Genomic DNA, 13,567 nt, shown 5'->3' on the forward strand with positions numbered 1-13,567 from the left:
AATTCACCCCAAAATTAACGTCATCTCATCCAAAATAAATGTTTTATTTCGATTTTAAATGATGTATTTCTTTCCATCAAAAGTAGTAGGAGGACATTTGGTATTGTGTACTCAGCTACTACTTTGGGTAGAGGGGACGCGTCCCCCTGGAATTTCCGCCCATGTCTAAGTCTGGACTCTGCTGGTCCTTTTGTCAGTTTCATTTCCGATGAAAATTATCAACTAACTTTCGGGTGACTAATGTTTTATAAAGTGCTACTCTATCATGTCTACGTCATCAAAACTTGTATCTCTGTTGAGTGGCTCAAAATTGTTTTAAAACCTTTCTTTTTACTTCTTAATTTCTTTTTGCGCTTTGAGCACTCTACAGCTAGAGTGCACTTTATAAGACAGGTGTATTTGTTATTATCATTATTATTATTACAGTTACTGTTATCACTGTTATTATCATTATGTTGGGATACCACCCATTCAAAACCATAGGCCCCCTATCTGCTTCCAAGCGGATATTCGTAGGTGGATAAAATGGATAAAGATTATGATCTCATGAAATATCATGAAGGGCCCTATCGATGAAAACGACCTGTTATTATTGACTTTAAAGTGAATACAATGGGTAAATAAGAGTTTATATAATTATTATATACCATGATAATACGAAATTCATTGCCACGATCGAGTCACATTGAAAAAAAATCAGGCAAGCAGATAGGATTCGGATTTGTAAAATTGAACAGAATTCTACTGTACCTGGGAAGAGCAAAAGCAATAAATCAATAAAATTGAAGTATTTCGATGCAAAATAGTTTTCTTTCTTTTGTTTTTTCCGGAACATCTGCTTCATCGACTGAAAATTGCTGACAGTTTATAGAACCAAAACATTGGTCATTCTGCCCGTTTATCATGTTTATTTGTTTGGAAACAGACATATTTAGTTGTTTTCAAAACTGAAAACAGGAGACATATGCAGGTTACACTCTAGCCTAGTCTAGGTCTGTACAATTTTTTTTAATAATTCTATGTAAAGTAATATTTCTCTTTAAGCCTACTTGAGGAGTTGGGAAAAAAGGCTGTAATTCTGCAATGCACGTTATAATCTGGTTCACTATGTTCATATTTTAGCTTTCGCCGGATTTTTTTTGGGAGAAATTAAAAACTATACATTTTTGGAAAGGTTTTTGTATGAGCTATCAGAAAAAACAATGATTTCATTTGCACCGACCCCTATATTAGTAGGCGGCAAGTAGTAAGAATTCCAAAAATTTTCTGTAGAATCTGATTTTTTGTGCTTATCCCCCTATTTTTAGGGTGCTGATTACGAATCTGCTTGTTGCCAAATTTATAAATGCCGTCTTAGACCGTTGCCATGGCAACGGATTAATTTTTCAAAAATTGCATGTATTCCCCTGTAAATGGTAGATAAACATGATATAAATTAGCCAATAGATTGATTTCAGGGTTCCAATTAAATACAAATGAAATTCAAAAATATTTAAGATCATCAAATTCGTTCCAAATGGCCCGTTGCCATGGTAACGGCTCATTTTTCCTCCAGAAAAGTACAAATTTTGATTTAAAGTTGTAGAATCTGTTTTTGTTTCATTTTCCCTGCGTTTAGGGTGTTCAACATAGGAGTGGTTTTTGCTTAATGTATAAATACACTCTCATTCCATTGCCATGGCGACCAAATAATACCTAATTTGGTTTAAAAAAAAGAAATACCATGGTAAAAAAAGACAATGGCGAGAAATACAATAAAAGCGACCAACATGTAATCTACATGCGTTGGGTTTTTCCCACTCATTTAGAATAAAAACTACATAAGTGTTATGCATGAGTTTATTTAAATGATAGGAATTGATGTTGCCTTGAGAATGCTTGAATTTTAAAGATAAATATCAATATTGCAAATGGCCCGTTGCCATGGTAACATCTTATTTTTCTCAGAAAAGAACAAATTTTGATAAAAACATATACATATAGTCACATTTTTTTCGTTCATTTCCGCTAAGTTTAGGTTGCTAAAAACAAATATGGTTGTTGGTAAATATGTAAGTACTATCTCAGACCATTGCCATGGCAACCAAATACCAACTTATTTGGTAAAAAATAACATGTTGAAAAAGGTAATGGTGGGATGTACAGTAAAAACGAACTAATCTACATGACCAAAACAAAAAACAAAACCAAAATTACGTAATTATGCTGCATGAATTCATTAGAATGATAAAAATTGATGTTCCCTTGGGAACGCTTGATTTTATTAATAAATATAAATGTTGCAAATTGCCTGTTGTCATGGTAACGGCTCATTTTACACCAGAAAAGTTTTAATAAAAATAAGTAGAGTCCGATTTTTCTTTCATTTCCGCCAAAGTATACACGTAGGTTGCTAAACATTGATATTCTTGTTGCTGCTGCTTTGGTAGTGGTTAAATAATTCAATTTTATATGATAAATATCAATGTTGCAAATGGCATGATGCCGTGGTAAACATCACTCCTCGCAAAGTTCCCTTCTGCAGACTTTCAACCTGAAGAAAGTAAACTGAGCAGTTTGCCATAGATCTGGATACATATCTTCAGAACCTCCCTGCACTCCCTACTCATTGCGACACATTTTTAGAGCTGCTGAAGAAATCATCAAGGAAGAATATTCCACAAGAATGCCGTACAAGCTATACTCAGGGCCGGCAGAAACACCATGCAGATTCGGATCCTTGGGAAAGACTCTACAAAGTCCCAATCTAGGTCCCAAGTTACCGCCGGCCAAGTGGCCAACCAGCTTCTAGTGAACAGCCAAGGTAACCCTCATAATCACCCGCGACGATCCAACCTAAAAGTGTGCGGACAGCCTGCCAAGAGTCATCTGAGTTCACAAGACCTTTCAGCATGAACGACTTGTGCAATGCTATCAAAGCAATGAAGATCAGCAAGGCAGCTGGAGCTGAATTGGATGATGTCCTCGATCTGTGAGCAGATAAAACATCTTGGACCTGTTGCACTCCAACGGCTGCTTGACATGCTAAACTACTGTCTGAGTGAAAGCACAATGCCAAACTTACGGAGGAAATCAAGGGTAGTTGCCTTACTCAAGCCAGGCAAAAAACCAGCCAATGCAAAGAGCTACCGGCCCATATCTCTGCTTTGTCACACATACAAGATCTTTGAAAGGCTCCTACTCAACCACATTGCTCCCTTGGTGAATGAGCTCCTCATTCCGGAACAGGCAGGATTTAGGCCAGGAAAGTCCTGTACTAGTCAACTGCTGAATCTGGCACAGTACATTGAAGATGGTGGCTTCGAGAAAGGGTTGATAACTGGAGCAGCCTTTGTTGACCTCATTGCAGCTTATGACACAATCATCTAATACTCACAAGGAAAGTCTTTGAGATGACAAAGGAAGGCTTAAGCTGACACAGATGATTCAGAGCATGCTCTCAAATCAGCAGTTTTTGTGCATCTCAGTGGTTTCAGTAGCAGATGGGTGACACACAAAAGGTCTCCCACAAGGAAGAATCATCGTCCCACTCTTTAGCATCTACACAAATGACCAACCAATCCACCAAATAATGAGAGCTACCTGTACGCTGATGACATTTGCATTGCTTCAAAGAAACAGTCCTCTGAAGAGATGAAAAAGCACTCAGCAATGCTCTGGTAGGCCCGACTCCTTACTACGCTGCCAATCATCTCTGGGAAAATCCAGAAAAAACCCAACTCAGTGCTTTTCACCTAACAAAACAGAGATGCAGACCAGTAACTAAGGTTCAGATGGTATAGAAAATGGTTGGAACACACCAGTAAGCCAATCTACCTTGACGTCACCCTAGACAGTTCCCTTACCTACAAAGACCATGTTTCCAAGACAAAGGCTAAAGTTGGAGCAAGGAACAGCATCCTGAAGAAGCTTGCCAACATAAAATGGGAACAGATGCCAAAACCATCCATGCGACAGCTCTTGCTCTATGCTACTAGACTGCTGAGTATGCAGTCCCCATCCGTTTTAGGTCATCACAAAGATTGATACAGCCCTGAATGCTGCTTGCAGAGCAATTACTGGCTGCGACAAAACAAGAGCAGATGATCTCTACCTACTGTGTGGTATTGCCCATTCACACATCAGAAGATGTCAGCAAAGGTGGAAAAAACAAGCAAGAAGATCACCCTCTTCATCCACCCTTTAACTATGAACCTACCAAAAAGAGATTCAAAACAAGATGTAGCTTCCTTCACTCGACTGAATCCCTTGATGGCTCTGCTCACAATCAAAGGGTCACCCTATGGTCCAACCATCTACAGTCTGTGACGCACAAGCTCTCCTATGGACTTAGCGAATCACTTCCTAGGTTCAAGTGAGGAATGTGGAGTGTAAAGATCTTTTTTTGACCATTTGTGATATAACAAATTTTATAAAAAAATAGCCAGTATGCCAATTATTCTTAGGGTTTGTGAAATTGGGGAGAATTCAGCTAGAGACCATTTTGAGAATATTTTGGGGCATTTGCCCTAGTAATCTGACAGAAATATTGATTTAGGGGTAAAGTTTTCAAGAGATTGACATGTGACATCTATTTGCTGAATTGAATTACCCCAACTTTAAACTCCAAGGTGGCTGCCAATTTAAGGGTCACAAATGTCTATATTTTAAAGCTAAACGTTAATGGAATAAAATAAATTGCCAATCACATTCATGTATAATGTGTTTCTGGACAATTAATTGTATGAAGAAAAATTGACCATGAAATTCGTATAAAAGCTTTGAAATGGCTGCCGGAAACCATTTTAAAAAGAAATTTTGGGTGGATTTTGCTATAAAGCTGATAAAGATATTATAAAGAATGAGTTTTATAAGGAAAAGGAAATCAAAATCTTAAGTCTATTTGATGAGTTGAAGTGATCTTGACATCCTGAACAGAGATTGACTATGGTATAATTAAAATATCCAGAGTGGCTGCTGGTGGCCAGTTTGAAAAAAAAAAGGAATGTGGGTTGATTTGTGCTATAAATGAGCTTTTTAAAATAGCAACATGGGGATTTTTGGGTTAGGAAATTAAAATCTTAAGTCCACACAGTTAACTGACCTAAACTTGACCGCTTAATCAGAGATTACCGCCATGAAAAAATCAAACTGACAGCTGCCTGTCATTTTGAAAAATGACAACTTTAGGGGGAGATTCCATATTGATAGAGAGTTGTTCAAAATATTTATTTGGGGGTTTTAGAGTCAAGAAATCAAAATCTGAACTACCTTTGACATACTGACCTTGCCTTTAAAACGAATCGCGGTCGGTAGCCATTAAGAAAAAAGGGTCATGGGTTGAAATATGGCGTTCCTCAGGGTTTTGTACTGGGACCTTTAATTTTTACTTCGTATTTATAACCACTTGGGGACACTTTGAACTGGTGTTCAGCCGCCTAGATAATAGTCACTACAGCACATTCAGAATCGAGCAGTCGGTACCATTTCAACGGCCAGAAAGTATGATCATGTGTTTCCTTTGTTCAAAGAGATTCACTTGCTACTGGTCAAAAACAGAATTATAGAAAAAATTACTTTGTTTACTTGTCCATTGATAACCTGACACCACAATACATTTCATGCTGGGTTTTTGTTTACACACCCTTTTCTATCCCCCAACTTAGGTCAACAGTACATAAGTTTCACTGGTCCCAATATTCAAAATCTGTTCATGTCCTTCTGTACAATTGTTTTTTAAAGCTTACAAACCTATGAATTTTATTTGTAACACCCACTTTATGTATTGAAAGCACTTGAAAAGTAGAATTATTCATTTTTATAATAATAAATAAAACAATATAGGATTTGTATAGTGCTCCTATATTACCCCGGCTAAGCTAGACTACCGCATCCGGTGCTCACAGCTTTTTAAGGACTTACATCCTGCAGGTACCAATTTACCTCACCTAGCTTGAGTGCAGCACAATATGGATAAATTTCTTACAGAAGGAAAACACACCCTGGCTGGGAATCGAACCAATATCCCTCAGATTGAAAGAAAGAGTCTTAACCACTAGACCACGACGCCCCCACAATTATATTGGAAAGTGCTTTGAGCATGTTTACATGAAGAAGTGCTCTAAATGTTAAAATGTATGTATTTATTTTAATAGAAAGCTGTTCAAGATAATTTAACTCCAAAGTTTATTTGGCAAATTGACATAATCCTGGCCTCCTCCTATTAGATATAACTGACCTTTTGAGGAAACAAAGTTAAAATTCTTCTATTCTTAATGTAGACTCAATGTGGGACTTTCATGAAAAACCCATTCATTTAATAATAGAATCCTAAGGGGTTTTTTTAACCTCAAAAGACCCTTGACCTTCACCTAGTGACATGATATCTAATTATCTTGAAAATTAATAAACCTAAGTAAAGTTTTTGATATTGATACCACAGTACAGTCAAAGTTCATTGTACATAACTTTAGCCTGAAAGTCATGCACAAGGATGTGATAGTTGAATACCTTCATGTCCAACTTTCTTGAAATAGAATTATATACGCACCCTCAAAGGTTTGTTTTTTCAGAAACTTTATGAGATTCAATGATGATAATAATACAACATGGTCAAATTTTGGTGATCGTAAAATACCTCTGACCTTGATCATATGACAAGAAACTTGTGCAATATGATTAATTATATTTAATGATTACCAAATGTTTTGTTGAAATATCATAATATAGATCTATATATTTCCAAAATTATGAAAATATTTCTAAGTTTACTTTTTCAAAATGGACACCACCTGCCAATTTGGTTATGGCAATAATCTCAGATTAGGAGGTCAAGACCACATTGCCTCCTGACAGATTTAGAATTTTAATTCTTCAAATTATTATATTTAACACTTTTAAGCACAAATCACCCAAAATCACTATACTCAAAATGACTATCTGCAGTCATTTTGGAGTTACAATACTGGATTTCATGTAGAATAAGTACCATTTTTCTTCTAAAATTGTCCAGCATTAAAATGAGTGTAATTGGATAATTTATTTGAGTACATGTTACGTGGATTGGATTTAATTCTAAATTGAAAATGGCCCGAGAGAGTATTTTTACATTAACAAGCATATGTACAGTTGAGGTCAGAAGTTTACATACACCTCGGAATTTTTTAAAAAGTTGACAATTGCCAAACATCATTAAACTTACTGTATCTTATAAAATACTTGTGCTATCATGACAAATTTGATATAAAACAAATGAGTATGTCATGCCCCTTCATCACATTGCTTTGTCATCAGGAGCTGAAAAATATTTAGGTGTCATTTTTCCAAAAAAAATCTTCATATTTTAGACGATTTGAAAATAAAAAACATCAACATTTCATATTTGTGCTAGTTACTTGTCAACACAAACATTTCAGATCACACTTTTTGTTCAGTGGTGACATATCATGATAGAAAAAGTAATATAAATCATAGATATAGATATATTTCTATGAGACGACGTTTGAAAATATATTAACAAACAATAGAATACATTTCATACGAATATTTCTATTTTTCTTTGAATAAAATTTCACCTGAAATTTACTTTAATCCCATCGGCACCCTAATCATGTGAAAGAGCTTAATATGCTCTTTCATTTGACACCGAATTCGTCATGGTAGTATTTATATTTCTGAAGATATAGTAAATTTTAGGATGTTGGCAAACGAACAAATTTCACTGAATTCCATGGGTGTATGTAAACTTTTGGCCTCAACTGTGTGTTGAGCGCCCTAAAATTAGGGGAAATAAAATGAAAATTTGAAGATTTTTTCAACTTTGTAATTTTCTGAGAAAAATAAGATGTTACCATGGCAATGGGAGGTTTGCAACATTCATATTTATATTTATATTAAATGCAAGTGTTACCAAGGCAACAGCAATTCTTTTCTTTCTAATGAACTCATGCAGACCACTTACTGTATTTTTTGTTCAATATTTAATGGTTCAAACCTTACGCATGTAGATTGTGATTTTCATGGTATTTTCCACCATTATCTCCCCCATGTTATTTGGTTTCCATGGCAATGGCCTTAGATTGTATTTATACATTTAGCAACAAGCACATATAGATCTAGCATCATTTAATTAGGGGAAATGAAAGAAAATTCAGATTCTACAATATATTTTATCAAATGTATACTTTTCTGAGAAAAAATAAGCTGTTACCATGGCAACCGCCAATTTGCAATATTGATATATTTTTTTTAATTCAAGCATTGTCAAGGCAACATCAATTCTTATCATTCCAATAAACTCATGCATAACACTTATGTAGTTTTTATTCTAAATGAGTGGGAAAAACCCAACGCATGTAGATTACATGTAGGTCGCTTTTATTGCATTTCTCGCCATTGTCTTTTTTTACCATGTTATTTCTATTTTTACCAAATTAGGTATTATCTGGTTGCCATGGCAATGGAATGAGAGTGTATTTATACATTAAGCAAAAACCACTCCTATGTTTAACACCCTAAACGCAGGGAAAATGAAATAAAAAACAGATTCTACTACTTTAAATCAAAATTTGTACTTTTCTGGAGGAAAAATGAGCCGTTACCATGGCAATGGGCCAATTGGAACCATTTTGATTATCTTAAATATTTTGAATTTAATTTGTATTTAATTGGAACCTTGAATTCAATCTATTGGCTATTTTATATCATGTTTATCTACCATTTACAGGGAAAAACATGCTATTTTTGAGAAATTAATCCGTTGCCATGGCAACGGTCGAAGACGGCATTTATAAATTTGGCAACAAGCAGATTCATGTTCAGCACCCTCAAAATAGGGGAAATAGCACAAAAAATCAGATTCTACAAAAAATTTTTGGTAACCTTAAATATTATGACGAGGAGCTGTGTACTATATGGCCGCCATCTTGGATTCTTCAAAATGGCCAGGGATAGAAGGGATTTCAAAATAGAAGGGATTTTTTTTTTCAACATCTCGGCTTCTTAATAAACAAAAATGATATTTTTTTCACCTTGAACCACCATTTATTAGGACAAGGAATCTAGTGGTATAACAATAATCAACCTTTGTTTAGAAAAAATATGATTTTAATTGTATTTTTTTGTCTTTTTTAACAAATTACCAGACTCAAAACTTACATTAATTGTCAAATTATGTGTTGCAAATGATGTCACTTTTCAGTGAGGTTAATGTTACACCAGGATGTTGTATATGCTTTCATTAACCATTTAAAGGAAATTGCGCAAAATTCATGAAGAAAAATCATGGTATATGGATGAATTTCCATAAGTTGAGATCGATTAGATCAATCAAAATTTTTTGTAAGACGGCAACCTGGTCGTCGGCTTCCCCTTTTAGGCCAAGAGCATTAGGCCAAAATAGGTTTAAGAAAGAAAATGTCTAGTATTAACAAGCTGATCATGATCTTTTTTATTCAGAAATCCAAACTGAAGTCTTATCTTTACTAACAGTAATAGTTATTGTGCGCCTCGGAATAGAATATTTCTAGATAGATGGCGCTATATAAATGCATATTATTATTATTATTAGGTCCAGAAAAACCATAGAGACGTTATTAGTATATATCTCTATGAGAAAAACCCTCTTTGAGGGTTTCCCGTAATCCAAGATGGCGTTCAAAATAGACGCCGTTTCACAGAAAATGGACATAAGTCACTCATTCACACTAAACATAAAATTTCGGTGCATATCATGTATAAAGGGGTAAACAGATCTAGTACTACAGGTTAGAGTGAAAATAAGCAGACTAGGGTACCTAAAAATCTAAGATGGCGTCCAAAATGGCTGCCAAAGCCTAAAAATCCACTTATCATCTATTACTTACTTTAATTTCTTCAATTTTGTTTCTATTCAATGGTTTTAATGGTCAAGTAATAAAATGGGACAAGTTACAAGGACAGTCAGTGCTCACGTATGTCCAAAAATCCAAGATGGCTTCCAAAAATGGAGTCTAAAAATTGCTGTTTTCACTGACAAATAGACATAGTTCATTTGATATCTGCCTGAGATATATGATTTGGTGTCTAAACCATGGTTTGAAAGGTCAAACAATACATTTAGACAAGTTACAAAGGCATTCAGTGGTCAGGTATATGTCAAAAAAATCCAAGATGGCTTCCAAAAATAGAGTCTAATTTGATCGTTGTTACTGAAAAATTGACATACTTCATTAAAAAACCCACGTGAGAGATATGATTTTGGTGTCTGAACAATGTTTTAAAGGGTCGAATAATACATTTGCACTAGTAAAAAAGGAAGGAGGTTCGGTATGTCCAAAAATCGAAGACAGCTTCTAAAAATGGAATCTAAAATGGCCGCTATTGCATATAAATTGACATTTAAGTTCATTTAATATCTGCATGGGAGATAAGATTTCGGTGTTTACACCAGGGTTTGTTGGGTCAAATAATACATTTGGACTGGTTAAAAGGGCAGTCAGTGGTCAATTATGTCCAAAACTGCAAGATGGCTTAAAAAATGGGGTCTAAATAATTGGTTACTGATATTTAAAAATCGAATTTGTTTAATAAACACCTAATAAATATTGTTTTGGTGTCTAAACCATGGTTTAAAGGGCCAAATGATAATTTGGGACAAGTTACAAGGACAGTCAGTGGTCCAGTATGTTCAGAAATCCAAGATGATTTCCAAAAATGGAGTATTAAACGACTGCTGAGACTTACAAATGGACATAGTTCATTTAATATCTGCCTGAGATATATGATTTATATTTTGAAACTGTCACCAATAATAATGCAGTTGTCCATTTTGCCTAAAAATCCAGAATGGTTTACAAAATGGCGTGAAAATGACTCCAATCACTTAAAAAATGATCATAATTCATACAATATCAACATATGAGGAATAATTGTGGTGGCTACGCTAAAATACATTTGGAAAAAGTAATCTTATTGATTTAAGAGTAGGTAACAGCAAGCATTTTTGCTCAATTTTAGAACCAAATTGCACATATAATGGAAAACTTAACATGCTTGCTACTTGTCCTTAATATATATGACATTTCAAACCATAGTGCAGAAACAAGATTTATTTCTCACAGATGAATGTTGAGTATGACCATTTTTAAGTGTTGAGAGTTAAACACCATCCTGGAAGCCATCTTGGATTTTGAAGCAAAACGGACAATTGTCAATCATCATAAGCTTTCCCAAAGTATTATTTGAAACTTGAATCCATAGTACAGTACAGCTTAATATTATCTTATAGAAACAGCAGCCACTTTAGACTCCATTTTTTAAGTCATCTTGGATTTTTGGACATACCGGACCACTGACTGTCATTTAAGTTGTCCCACTGTATCATATGGCTCTTTAGATCATGGGTTTAAATCAGAAATCATACCTCACAGGCAGATATTAAATAAAGTATGTATTTTCTTAGTTCCAGCAATCAATTTTGATTCCATTTTTTGGAAGCCATTTTGGACTTATGGACATACTACTAGTAGTCCACAGACTGTCCTTTTAACTCCAAATATTCTATTTGACCCTTCAACTCATGGTTCAGACACCGAAATCCTATTTCCCATGCAGATATCAAATAGACTATGTCAATTAGTAGGTAAAACAGCCATGTTAGACTCAATTTTTAGAAGCCTTCTTGGATTTTTGGACATACTTGACCACTGAATATCATTGTATGGTTGTCCAAATTTATTACTCTGCCATTAAAACCATTAAACAGACAGTATCTAATAGATAAACAGTGGACTTTTGTAGACTTTGGCAGCCAAATTGGACGCCACCTTTTATTTCCAGGTACCCTGGTCTGCTTATTTTCACTCTAACATGTATCACTATATCTTGTTTCCCCTTTAAACCATGAAATAGGCACCGAAATTTGAGGTCTAGTGTGAATAATGAGTTATTTATGTCCATTTTCTGTGAATGGCGTCCATTTTGGACGCCATCTTGGATTACGGAAAACCCAAAAAAATTATGAGGACTTTTATTATGTTATTCTGGACAAATTCCTGGACCTATCCTGAACAAAAATATGTTGTCCATAGGTGAATTAGAATGTTGCGTGTCGTACGGGACATTTCTGCGTCCCGTACGACACATAACATTTTTACCTATAATTTACCCATAATCATTTTTGTGTGTGTTGGTTATTAGTTTTTCACATAACTTCCCACTATGGCCCGAATTCACAAAGGTGGACTAAAGTTATACCCGGGGTATATAAAACGCGTCATTTGACGTCATTTTAATCCATGGACTAAAGTTAGCACCGGGGTATAACTCAGCAGTGGACTAACTTTTGCACCGGGTGCTAAAGTTAGACCATGGATTAGTTAGTCCATCGTTTGTGAATAGCGAGGTGGACTAACTTTATACCCGGGTGTTAGTTAACCCCCGACTAAATTTAACCCCGGTATAACTTTAGTCCTCCTTTGTGAATTCGGGCCTACAGCTTTATCATTGAAAAAAAAAATATTTTATTGCTCAAGCATTCGGCTAGGAAACTAGAAATTATTGTCAAAATGTGCCGTACGACACGTATGGAATCGCCCACTGGATATTTATCGCTGCAACTTATTTCATTACAAGGACGACATATCATTCACATATGTATGAAAAAAAGAAACAATTATGATTTCATGTAACAACATAAGAAAAAGGAAAGTGGGGATGTAACATCATCATCCCATATAATAAATATTCATGGCGATGTGCATTTAACTGTTCAATATCTTCGCTATCTGTTATCAGATTTTGATGACATTTTCAGCATTATGCTCTGTGAGTTTTACTCTATTTAATTAGATATATATATTTTCAGCGAGGAGCAACCCTTTAACGGTAACCTCGATTAGACGTAGGATCATGGGCGGAAATTCCAGGGGGACGCGTCCCCCTATCCAAACTAGTAGGGGGGACACAATATCAAATGTCCCCCTACTATTTTTGGTCTATTATGATGGAGAAAAATACATCATTCACAATCGAAATAATACATGTATTTTGGACTAAATGACCTTACATTTTGGGTGAAAACCTTTTCTTTTTTTTTTTGCTTGTCGGATTCTTTTTGGTTAAAATTACCTTAAATTTTTGGTGATATGAAATGAGCTATATAAAAGTGTCAGCAGCAATTTTAGAAAAAAATTTTGGAAGCCATCTTGGATTTTTGGACACACCAGACCACTGGCTGTCCTTGTTACGTGTCCTAATGTACTACTTGAATGTCAAAACCATTGAATAAAAACCAAATCCAGGCCACTTAATAGATAAATTGTGGACTTTTAGCATATGGCGGCCATCTTGGGCGCCATTTAATTTGGATTTTCCAGGTACCCTGGAGTGGTTATATCATAGGTACATGGTTATATGCACTCTAACCTCTATATAAAAAAAGTCCTTTTACCCCTAAACAATGGAATGTGCATTGAAATAGGATGTCTAGTCTGGATAAAAAGTGAAATATGTAGGCCTACATTTTCAGTGATTGGCGGCCATCTTGATCGCCATCTTAAATATAACCACTTCTCCAGATGTGGATTTTGGTAGATTTTTAGTTTGTTAT

This window comes from Lytechinus pictus, chromosome 6 (assembly GCF_037042905.1).
Source record: "Lytechinus pictus isolate F3 Inbred chromosome 6, Lp3.0, whole genome shotgun sequence".
Lineage (NCBI taxonomy): Eukaryota > Metazoa > Echinodermata > Echinoidea > Temnopleuroida > Toxopneustidae > Lytechinus > Lytechinus pictus.